Here is a 12833-nt window from a genome sequence, read left to right as displayed (position 1 = left end):
TAGCGGAAATTTTGAGTAGTTCGGAGAACCAGCAAATACCACCTCTGGCTGGCCCCAGAGTTGGGTGGGAATGGAGATTTTGCAATAGCCTTTCCATAAGAGTGGGGAGGGAATGGGGATTTTGCAGTATCCTTCCCCTGGAGTGGGGTGGGAATGGAGATTTTGCAGTATCCTTCCCCTACCACACCCAAGCCACACCCACCAAGCCACACCATGCCCACCAAGCCACGCCCACAGAACCAGTAGTAAAAAAATTTGGATTTCACCACTGAGGCAGGGGATAATATAATACAAGTAGAGTAATAGATAAAGCATATTAATTTGTAGCTAGCTTTCATGTCATACACAATGTTCCATGTAGAAAAATTATGCAGCCATGGAACTAAATTTACACTATTTTCATATTTCTTTATTTCTCGATCTTCTTCCCATGCTTTACCGCATATTGAACATTTTCCACACGAACAATACATATTTAGATGGATGCTTATGTAACTTGGATCTCAGGAAGTAAAGAGATATCTTTTGACTCTCATACGTTTCAACTAGTTAAGTGCTAGGAATTTTGCTTCTACTATTTTAATGACAGATATGAAGACCACATTGCAATCTTTTTTGGATAGAGGAGAGGAGAGAAGAGAAGAGAAGAGGAGAGGAGAGGAGAGGAGAGGAGAGGAGAGGAGAGGAGAGGAAAGGAAAGGAAAGGAAAGGAAAGGAAAGGAAAGGAAAGGAAAGGAAAGGAAAGGAAAGGAAAAAAATCTAGGCTTCCGCAGAATCTAGATTTCAATGGGGACTTCAATATGAAGAAATGATTAATATGAATTAAATGCCTGAAGAATGAGAACACAAAATAAGGTTTCGTTGAAGTGCCATAAATAGAGTAGCTTAAATATAATCATAAGCAGATATTGTGTTGCTGAACTTTTACAAACTCATTGTTTGGAATGTTGTAGAACTGCAGAAATGTACATACACACACACACACACAATACTGTAGGATAGCCCAAGTATGCTACTAGATCTCTATGGTGGCCTTGATGAAAATAGTTTAAAAAGGAACAGCAAACTGGGCAACCCATCTACAGTAAATGAGGACCAACACAAAGTGCTTCAGTGATGCTGGGACAGTCAAGCAGTAAAAGGCTCCTCTGCTTAAATGTTATTGAACAAAAAGGAATTGGCCTCACCTTAATTTAACCAAAGGTATTACATTTAACACGGTTTGGTCTTAACGATTTGGATTTATAGAGGAAATTCATCCTTTACTATTTAATGAAATTAAATTTTATCTAGCTCTTTTATGGTTTACACTTCTGCACCCGATTACATGGTCTAGTAAATTCCCAAGATGTGTCAGCAGACGAAGTCAGCTTGAGCACATTAGCACTTAATAGTGTGAAAATATCCATAATGAAAGCAATATGGAAGCAACGGTACCTCGCCTTATCTGAGTTTCTAAAGGAATGCCTCGTGTGGAGAATCTTCTAAACCTGCTTTCCTCAATCCGGCCCTCTTCAGATATGTAAGATTTTAACTTTGCAAAAGGACATGTTAGGTGAAAATTATGGGTTCCGGAGGGCATCAATTTAGGGAAAGCAGCATTAAAGGATCGGTGTAATCATATGCTTCCCCTAAGGGAGGCACGCATAAGACTTTTTATTCCATCAGGCTGGCCTGGCCTAATCTTTTCCCTTTTTCCCTTTTTTGAAATGTAAATTTTAATCTGTTTTAAATTATTGGGGTGTTTTAAATCTGTCTTGGGCCAAAATTGTTTAATTCGGTTTTATTTTGCTTTTAAATTTTGTATCTATGTGTTTTATCTGTGGCTGTTCACTGCCCTGAGTTCTTCAGGAGTAGGGCGGTATATAAATCAAATAAAATCTAAATCTAAAATCTAAATAAGCACACACAAAAGATGAGGAGAAATGGTGCTGCATAAAGAGAACAGTACAGTCCAAGGAAGGAGCCATTTGTCATGTAAAAGCAAAAGCAACTGATAAAGAACAATGACATAAGCTGTCAAATCCTGTGACTAACCACTCTTGTTCATTCAGACTGTTCACTGGGGTCTGAAATCTTCATTTGCTGGCTTTAAAACTTAATTTTCCTCAGACAGTCAATAAGAATGGCCATTTCAAAAATTTAATGACTCCTGGAGTTTTACAAGGATTACTGCAATGTCTTTCAAATCCGCGTTCTTCATAAAATCACAACCAGCCTATGGTTTGTGAATGGGCATTAATATTGGCTTTTCAACCAATTCAAAACCATCACAAATGCTGTAAATCAATGGACAAAATACTCTTACGCTCTCTCTGCGTTTTTCATGCAACCTTATGCTGCAGTCACATCTGAGGCACCAATTCCTTCCATACTTTAACAATCGATATTCAATTCAATTCAATTTCCATACACCCTCCTCAAAAGGCCAGGGGGGCTTTCTATCAGGTTCGCCTGATTCATCAGTTGCGTCCCTTTCTGGATCGGGACTCCTTACGCACGGTCACTCATGCCCTCATCACTTCCCGCCTGGACTACTGTAATGCTCTCTACATGGGGTTCCCCTTGAAAAGCACCCGGAGGCTCCAACTGGTCCAGAATGCGGCCGCACGGGTGATTATGGAAGCGTCATGGTGCTCCCATGTAACACCTCTCCTGCGCGAGCTGCACTGGCTTCCAGTGGTCCTCTGGGTGCGATTCAAGGTGTTGGTGACCACCTTTAGAGCACTCCATGGCTTAGGACCTGGATATCTACGAGACCACCTTCTGCTACCGAGAGCCTCCCACCGGCCAGTACGCTCCCACAGAGAGGGGCTCCTCGGGGTGCCGTCGGTCAAACAATGTCAACTGGTAACCCCCAGGGGGACAGAAAGCTGTCCCCCTGCCCTCTGGAATGAGCTTCCCACGGAGATACGGACGATTCCAGATTTACGTCCTTTCCACCGGGCCCTCAAGACTTTTTTATTTCAAAAAGCCGGGCTGGCCTAACTTCTCTAATTGTTTAATTTGAATTTGAATTTTAAATGGGGTATTTTAATTGTTGGGCCAAATTGTTTAATATATTTTAAATTGCTTTTAAATTTTTGTATTCTATGTTTTTTACCTTTGGCTGTTCACCGCCCTGAGTCCTTCGGGAGAAGGACGGTATATAAATTTAAATATAAATAAATAAATAAATAAATAAATAAATAAATAAATAAATAAATAAATAAGCAGCTAAATCTGTAGCTCCATGCTCTTTTGATGCAGATAGTCCTCAACTTATGACCAGAATTGAACCTGGAATTATGGTCATAAACTGTGGTGCTTGTTGTCAAACAATTTTATTCCTGTGACCTTCGGTGTGCTACAGTGGCTGTAACTTTGGGTACAGATCGTATGTTCCATGGCTCAGACCAGTCATGATTTCAAACGGTTGCTGTATAAAAGGTCATAAGTTGAGGGCTATCTGTACTCTTTTCTCTTCCTGACAGACAGCATTTCTTTTTCTTAGTAACAACGTTAAAAATTAGTAACACTTAAGGGTAATAAAAAAGCAGATCGATGTCAATCAAGGTGAAGAGAGCGGTGACATTGAAGGAGACCATAATTTCTTCCTTGTTGATTTTGGTGTGTTTGATGCATTGGAGAAATTGTTCTGGGGAGTTTATTGAGTGGGTTGAGTTGTCAAGCAGGTGTCTGGGTTTCCTCTGCAGGATATTTGCTAGTTTGTATGTCAGTAGAGACACAATTGGGTGTAAGGCAATGGTGGTATTCAGCCAGTTCACACCTATTGGGGAGAACCGGTTGTTAACTTTCTAAACAGTTCGGAGAACCGGTTGTTGGAAGAAATCTTATTTTGTTTTTTTCCACTTTACAGGGCTAATCCTGTAAGGGAGGCAGGAAGGAAACATTCTGGTGTTGTTTCTAGCCTAATCTTTATTGTCCTGCTTACAGAAACTGCCTCTCTGGTTAACCCTTATTACAACTAAGGCGAAGTGCCTATTGACGTGAGTGATGTTGAGTTGGCCATGCCCACACGGTCACATGACCACCGAGCCATGCCTACCCAGCTGGTCATTAGGGCAGAGAACTGGGTGTTAAAGTGTTTGAATCCCATCACTGGTGTAAGGTAGAGTTTATTGTGTAGAGTATGTCATTTCCTCCAACTAATCCAAAATAGTTCCGGTTGGAAAATGGAAATCACTTCTAAACCTATTTTTAAGTCTGAAACTGTTGTTTAAAATATATAAAAAGCACATATTTTGTTGATTTTTAAGCATATCCAAGGAGCCGGTTTAACTTAAAATAATCTTTTGGGAAAGTTGTATGCCAAAAATAATAACATTTACTGCACAAAATTCAGTAAATCAGCACTTTGCACCATAAACTTAATCTCTCAGTGTTAATGACATCTCATGTAATAACCAAGTCACTGTTAAATAACAGAATAACAGAATTGGAAGGGACCTTGGGGGGGGGTCTTCTACTCTGACCCCCCTACTCAAGCAGGAGATTCTATACCATATTGGGCAAATGGCTGTCCAATCTCTTCTTAAAAACCTCCAGTGATGGAGCACCCAGAATTTCTAAGACAAGCTACTCTACTGATTAATTGTTCTGTCAAGAAATTTCTCTTAGTTCTAGACCTCTCCTTGATAAGTTTCCATCTGTTAACCTGTTTCCCTGAAAATAAGACATCCCCTGATAATAAGCCCAATCAGGCTTTTGAGTGCATGCACTAAAATAAGCCTCCCCCCGAAAATAAGCCTTCCCTGAAAATATTTAAACGCAGAGCTGGAAATCAGGTAAGACGGCAAGAGGAGCCCCATCTTGCTCCAAGCGCCCCAAAATAATAAGACCTCCCTGAAAATAAGGCCAAGCACTTATTTCGGGGTTCAAAAAAATATAAGACAGGGTCTTATTTTCGGGGAAACACGGTAGTTCTTGTTCTGCTCTCAGGTGCTTTGGAGAATAGGTTGACCCCTCTTCTCTGAGACAGTCCCTCAAATATTGGAAAATTACTATCATATCACCCCAAGTCCTTCTCTTCATTAGACTGGACATGCCACTATTCCAAATGTGGTCTTACCAAAGCAGTATAAAGTAATACTAACGCTTCACATGATTTTGATACTGTTCCTCTGTTAATGCAATTTAGGACTGGATTAGCTTTTTTGGTAGCTGCAACACACTGCTGGCTGATATTTAAGGACTCCTAGATTCCCATCACAGTTACTGCTGTTGAGCCAGGTAGCACCTATTCTATAACAATGCATTTGGTTTTTCTTGCCTAGGTGTAAAATCTTAATCTTTTCATCGCTGAATTGCATTTTGTTGGATAGGGCCCAATGTTCAAGTCGGTCAAAATCCTTCTGGATCTAGATCCTATCTTCTAAAGTGTTGGCTATTTACTTTCTGTTATCTGCAAATTTGATGAGTTCCTTTTCTATCCCCTCATCTAGATCAATTGTGAAGATGTTGAAGAGTACTAGACCTAAAACAGTACCCCACTGCACACTTCCCTCCATGTAGATGTAATTCCACTGAGCACTACACATTGAGTGTGGTTGGTCAGTCATTTACTAATTCATTAATTAATTTATTTACAGTAGGAGTTCTGGAGTTACCCAATAATAGTAATAGGTAACAGTAAAGGTTCCCCTCGCACATATGTGCTAGTCGTTCCCGACTCTAGGGGGCAGTGCTCATCTTCATTTCAAAGCCGAAGAGCCAGCGCTGTCTGAAGACGGTTCCGTGGTCATGTGGCCGGCATGACTCAATGCCAAAGGCACACGGAACGCTGTTACCTTCCCACCAAAGGTGGACCCTATTTTTCTACTTGCATTTTTTACGTGCTTTCAAACTTTTAGGTTGACAGAAGCTGGGACAAGTAATGGGAGCTCACCCTGTTACGCGGCCCTTGGGATTCGAACCGCTGAACTGCCAACCTTTCGATCGACAAGCTCAGCGTTTTGGCAACTGAGCCACCACGTCAAGAGTCTCCAAATCTATCATATATTCTTAATTTTTGTCCTTTAGTGGAGATAACTGTATGAAAATAAAGCCAGAAAACAAAAAAAAATTGTCTAGACAGCCTTGTGCTAATGCTTTGCACTTCCAAGCTGGCTTCTTCTGCTTCATCCCTTTACCACTTGCTCTTGGCAGCCAGAATGAGTTCCTAATGAGACAAGTAGCTTTGCTTAAACATTTCTAAAACACCGTGAAAGATAAATGCTTGTATTGAGAAATGGGACTTCATTTTTCTTTCTTTTCTACATTAAAGAAACATACACATTAAGTGGAGAGTCAAACCATTAAGAAAGCCAAAATAACACACAAAAGACCCTTCTAGTCTAAAGATATTCATTTAAATAATTATTTGTTTCACTGAGCTTTCGTAATAAACAGTACAGACATTGCAAAAATGGCAATCTTCTTTCCACAGAAACAACAATAATTATAATTAGCCACTCTCAACTGCTCAACTTTAATTGACACATACATTTATTTTTGTCCCAATGTTGACTCTGAGAATTTTGAAATGCTTCGGAACATTAAACATTGATTTATTGGCTTCAGAAAGAGACAGAAACTATTTCTTGCAGGGCATTCTGTCCTTCTCATACCATCACCAACATTTTGAAGACAGGGGTGGGTGAGAAGGTTACTTCAATCATTAAATGAATTTGCCATTTAATATAGAAAAGAATAGAATAACAGAGATCGAGGTCTTCTAGTCCAACCCCCTGCTTAGGCAGGACACCCTACACCACTTCAGACAAATGGTTATCCAACATCTTCTTAAAAACTTCCAGTGTTGGTGCATTTGCAACTTCTGAAGGCAAGTTGTTCCACTGATTAATTGTTCTAACTGTCAGGAAATTTCTCCTTAGTTCTAGGTTGCTTCTCTCCTTGATTAGTTTCCACCCATTGCTTCTTGTCCTGTCCTCAGGTGCTTTGGAGAATAGCTCAACTCCCTCTTCTTTGTGGCAACCCCTGAGATATTGGGACACTGCTATCATGTCACCCCTAGTCCTTCTATTCATAAGACTAGACATATCCAGTTCCAGCAACTATTCTTTATAGGTTTTAGCCACCAGTCCCCTAATCATCTTTGTTGCTCTTCTCTGCACTCTTTCTAGAGTCTCAACATCTTTTTTACATCGTGGTGACCAAAATTGGATTCAGTATTCCAAGTGTGGCCTTACCAAGGCATTATAAAGTGGTATTAACACTTCACATGATCTTGATTCTCTCCCTCTGTTTATGCAGCCTAGAACTGTGTTGGCTTTTTTGGCAGCTGTTGCACGCTGCTGGCTCATATTTAAGTGACTGTCCACTAGGACTCCAATATCTTTCAAAGATGATTCAAATTTTTCAAGCAACAAATAAATTCCTAAGAATCACGATACAAAGTGCAAAATGTGCAAAGAATACTCAGGGGACATACAGATGCTTTCCCCAGTTATTACTTAGAAGACAGAATAACAACAACAACACAACAACACCTGAATATTCTGACTTTGCAAAAAAACCACCTTACTCAGAACTGCCTATTATATACTCAGACGTTATTTTAACAGCTCTTAGGTCCTTGGTTAGGACTTGAACTGTTAAATTTTTATCAGTCCCAGATTGTGAGTCGAATTGAAGGTTAAATATATAACTATAACTATAACAATAATAATATGGTTGGAAGGGACATTGGAAGTCTTCTAGTCCAAACGCTTGCTCAAGCAGTCTGGGCAAAATAGTTATCTAGTCTATTTTTGAAAACCTCAAGTGATGGAGCAGCCATAACTTCCAGAGGTAAGCCAATCCATTGAATAGTTGACCTCACTACCAGGAAATTTCTCCTTAATTCTAGGTTGGATCTCTCTTTAATGAATTTCCACGTGTTACTTCTTGTCTTGTCCTCATGTACTTTGGAGAACAGATTGATACCCCCCCACACACACTCTTCTTTGTGACAGTCTCTCTAAGCGCTCCATGGCTTAGGACCTGGGTACCTATGAGACCGTCTTTTGTCACCAATAGCTTCCCACCGACCAGTTCGTTCTCACAGGGAGGGACTACTCAGGGTACCGTCAGTCAAATTATGCCAACTGGTGACTCCCAGGGGGAGGGCCTTCTCTGTGAGGGCTCCAACCCTTTGGAATGAACTGCCCCCGGAGATACGGAATATCCCTGATCTCCGTGCTTTCCGAAGTGCTCTCAAGATCCTGATGTTCCAACAGGCAGGGCTAAACATATGAATATGTGAATGATTTTTTAAAATGTTATCTAATTCTGGGTTTTATTTAATTGGCCAAACTAAGTAATAATTTTAATTAGCAATTTTATGATGTTTGTGTGTCTATATTTTTCTTGGCTGTACACCGCCTTGAGTCCTAGGGGAGAACGGCGGTATAGAAATATAATAAATAAATAAATAAATAAATAAATAAATAAATAAATAAATAAATAAATAAACAAACAAACAAACAAACAAACAAACAAACAAACAAACAAATAAATACTGGAAGACTGTTATCATTTATTTATTTACTTTATTTATTACTCATTTATTTATTTACATATCATGCCTTGGGATGTCTCTCCGCCATCACTGAGGCAATGTAAAAGATGTCTGTTGTGACCTCGACTCCCGAGCCTGTCCTAACAGAGAAAGAGGACTCAGAAGGTGATGGGGAGGAACTGATAAGGCCTCCCTCTCCAGGACCCTCCTCTCTGGCAATGCTTCAGGTTCCATCCGAAGGCCAAGAGGAACAGCCTGGGATATGTCAGGAGGAATGCATATCGGAACAACAACAGATAGGGAGCGAGGATGATGAATCCTGGCTTAATCCCAGGCAGCGTCGGAGGAAGACGCGTGCGCAGCAATGAAAGAGGTGTGGGAGGGCCAGAGATTGAGTTGAGTCACTGAGCCACACCCCACAAGGAATAAAAGTGGGTGTGATTGCTCTTCAGGCTTTGTGACGGTCAACGTTAAAATCCTGAGAGTCACATCGCATTACCTGAAATCTGGCTTGTGCATATTGGATTGGACCTTGGCTAACTCTTGCTTTGTGGATTACTTTTTGCTACTGAACCGGACTCAGGATAAACTCTCTCTTGCTGACTGTGAGTGAAAACTGACTTGGCAGGCATTTCGCAGTTTATTGCCAAAACTCTTATCTGCAAGAGTTTCTAGTCTAATTGCTTAATAAACTCTTGGCAGGCGTGCCTGGTTGTGTGTTTGCTTGTGTGGGGAAAAGGGACAGAACAATGTCCTTGTTTACAACATTGGGTAGATAATAGCATTGAGAATGCTATAAGTGGAAAATTCTGATTAAAACAGAAAGTATGCTGTTGCAGGCCATTTGTGCTTGATCTGCAATATTGGCATGACCTGCTGGAGATGTAGGCTGTATTAGTCCTCTAATCTGCAAATACCTAATAACACACAAGTAGTGCATGCAAATACAGAGAGAAATGAATATATAAAATTGTAAATGAACCAAAATCTATAAATTAAATGGTTAGGGTAAGGGTTAGGGTTAATCACTCTCAGATTGAAACCAAAGAATTGGAATCACATAGATAGCAATTTACTGTTCACTAGAGCAGTTTTTATTTAGGAGAAGTGGTCCCCAAATTGCAGTTGTGTTTGTTTCTATGATAAACTACCTCACAAATGTTTCAAAATTACATACTATGGAAATGCAAACAAGATGAACAGGTGGCATAAAGGAGGAAAGACTAATATAACTTGTACTACAAGAAGATTGAAAACTTCCAAAAATACAATAAATTAAATCACATCTATAATTCAGGTTGGTCTAGCATCAGGCTAGAAACTGGGAGACGGTGAGTTCCAGTCCTGCCTTAGGCACAAAGTCAGCTGGGTGACCTTGGGCCAGAGGTAGGTTTCAGCAGGTTCTGACCAGTTCTGGAGAACTGGTAGTGGAAATTTTGAGTAGTTTGGAGAACCAGTAGTAAAAATTCTGACTGGCCCCGTCCCATCTATTCTCTGTCTCCCAAGTCCCAGCTGATCAGGAGAAAATGGGGATTTTGCAGTAACCTTCCCCTGGAGTGGGGAGGGAATGGCGATTTTACAGTATCCTTCCCTTGCCATGCCCATCAAGCCATGTCCACCAAGCAATGTCACACCCACCAAGCCACATCCACAGAACCGGTAGTAAAAATTTTTGAAACCCACCACTGCCTTGGGCCAGTCTCTTCTTCTCAGTTCTAAGATGGAGACAATGACAAATCACTCCTGAAAAACCTTGTCAAGAAAGCTGCAGGGACTTATTCATGTAATCCCCAAGATCAGGTATGACTGAATGAAAGAAAATAATAATTTATGACTCCAAGTGTGAATTTATATATATATAAGCAAAATACCACTCACACATCATCACAAAATCTCCAGAACCATAAAGTCTACAAAGTTGAAATTTGGCAAGCATGTTCCGCTTGGCTTCTAGGTGCTCTCTAAGAAAGGATTTTTCAAAATGACCATCAGATCATTAGTATTTCTTATATTATTATTAACATGCTTTGATGCTAAGGAGTTAGATGTTTTACTCCCCTTCCCACCTGCAAAGAACTCTGTTCCAACTGCCACTTGGGCATGGGTGTGGCCTGTGCATGACTCATTTGGCCTGTGGGCTGAGAGTTTAGACATTCTATTCCCCCTCCCCATCTGAAAAATGCTCTGATGCTAAGGAGTTAGACTGAGGGAGAGAAGGGGATAAGATAGGAGAGGCCTCTGTGGGGCAAGCCTGAGGGAGAGAAGGGGCAAGCCTGAGGGAGAGAAATTGACAGGGATAAGATAGGAGAGGATCAATGCGGCCAGCCTGAGGGAGAGAAGGGGGAAAGGAGAGGAGAGGCTTCTGTGGGGCAAGCCTGAGGGAGAGAAGGGGAGAGAAGAGGTCGAACGTAACTACTCATTAATTTTCAAGCTGTAAGTGTTGATTTATCAAGCCTGATCACATAGTTTCATAGCAGAGCACGGGTATCCAGCTAGTTGTATAATATAGGATACAGACACAAATCCTGAGATGGCACTGGATCACTCTGTGTCTTTGCTAGGATTTTCCTGGGGCAAGTTTCTTCATTAACAAGTAAGTGAGCAGGTTCATCACTACCAGCATACTTCATTCACCATACATATGCAATACTTGTGAAGAAGACTCTGCTGAATTTAAGAATATCATGCAGGGTTCCCAGTCATAGAATAATGCAACAAGAAAAGGTTTTCTGGGTTTTGCTGCAACCACCGTTTTGTCCCCACCACCATCACCTTAACCAGTGATTTATAGTCAAGGTCAAAGAACTCAAATGTCCTCACCTTTCTGTTAATTAAAAAATAAAACAAAAACAATAGGGGCGTTTAAGAACAGCAATGAAGTTGCAAAGTTGTACTGCTTTATAAAGCCTTAGTAAAACCACACCTGGAATACTGCATCCAGTTTTGATCACCACATTATAAAAAGGATGTTGAGACTTTGGAAAGAGTGCAGAGAAGAGCAACAAAGATGATTAGTGACCTGAAGTCTAAAACATGTGAAGAACGATTGCAGGAATTGGGTATGGCTAGTCTAATGAAAAGAAGGACTAGAGTGACATGATAGCGGCATCCCAATATTTGAAGGGCTGCCACAAAGAAGAGGTCAACCTGTTTTCCAAAGCACCTGAAGGCAAGACAAGATAGCAGTGGATGGAAACTAATCAAAGAGAGAAGCAACCTAGAACTAAAGAGAAATTTTCTAACAGTGAGAACAAATAATCAGTGGAACAGCTTGCCTCCAGAAGTTGTGGGTGCTCCATCACTGGAGGTTTTTAAGAAGAGACTGGATAGCCACTTGTCTGACATGGTATAGGCCCATGATGGCGAACCTATGGTATGCGTGCCACAGGTGGCACACGGAGCCATATTAGTGGGCACGCCAGCTCAGTTCTGGGGCACATGCGCGTGCCGGCCAGCTGATTTTCGGGCCTTCTGGGCCCACCAGAAGTAAGGAAACCGGCTGTTTCCTGCCTCTGGAGGGCCTGGGAGGGGTGGGGAAGGCCCGTTTTTCTTTCTTACCTGGCTCCAGATCCTCTCTGTGTATCTGGGAACGGCGAAAACAGCCTTTCCCACTCCCTTGGAGGCCCTACGTAGGCTGAAAGGGCCCATTTCCCCACTCCCGGTGGGACAGGAAGTGACTTTTTTTCCTGTCCCCAGCCTCCAGAGACTCCTAGAGAGGCTCCTACAGACTCCTAGAGAAGCTCCTAGAGATTCCTAGAGAAGTTCTGGAGGCTGGGGACAGCAAAAAGTGTCACTTCCTGTCCCACTGGGAGTTGGGAAATGGGCCCTCTCAGCCTCTGTAGGGCCTCCAAGGGAGTGGGAAAGGCTGTTTTCGCCGTTCCCAGATACACAGAGAGGATCTGGAACCAGGTAAGAAAGAAAAACGGGCCTACCAGGCCATCCTGTGCCAGGAGCAGGGGGGAGGGGGTTGCGCACACATGCACGTGGGCACATGCGCGCACGACCCTCCCCCACCCCCCCTCTCCTGACACACGATGGCAAAAAGGTTAGCCATCACTGGTATAGGCAGTGGTGGGATTCACCCAGTTTGTACCTATTCGGGAGAACCAGTTGTTAACTTTCTAAGCAGTTCGGAGAACCGGCTGTTGAAAGAAATCTTATTTTGTTTTTTTCCACTTTACAGGGCTAATCCTGTAAGGAAGACAGGAAGGAAACATTCTGGTGTTGTTTCTAGCCTAATCTTTATTGCCCTGCTAACAGAAACTGCCTCTCTGGTTAACCCTAATTACATTGTAACAGCTAAGGCAAAGCACCCATTGATGTGAGTGACGTT

General features: G+C 41.7%; 1 protein-coding gene across 3 annotated transcripts in view; it reads right to left on the bottom strand.

Moving 5' to 3' along the window:
• Positions 1–12833, bottom strand: part of CTNNA3 (catenin alpha 3) — a 954378-nt gene that overhangs the window by 470226 nt on the left and 471319 nt on the right. The window lies entirely within an intron of this gene.

This window comes from Pituophis catenifer, unplaced genomic scaffold (genome assembly GCF_029215685.1).
Source record: "Pituophis catenifer annectens isolate HBS135680 unplaced genomic scaffold, rPitCat1.0.hap2 SCAF_6, whole genome shotgun sequence".
In the NCBI taxonomy this organism is placed as follows: domain Eukaryota; kingdom Metazoa; phylum Chordata; class Lepidosauria; order Squamata; family Colubridae; genus Pituophis; species Pituophis catenifer.
Note: the sequence above shows the minus strand (reverse complement) of the source record. Positions and strands in the feature narration are given on the sequence as shown.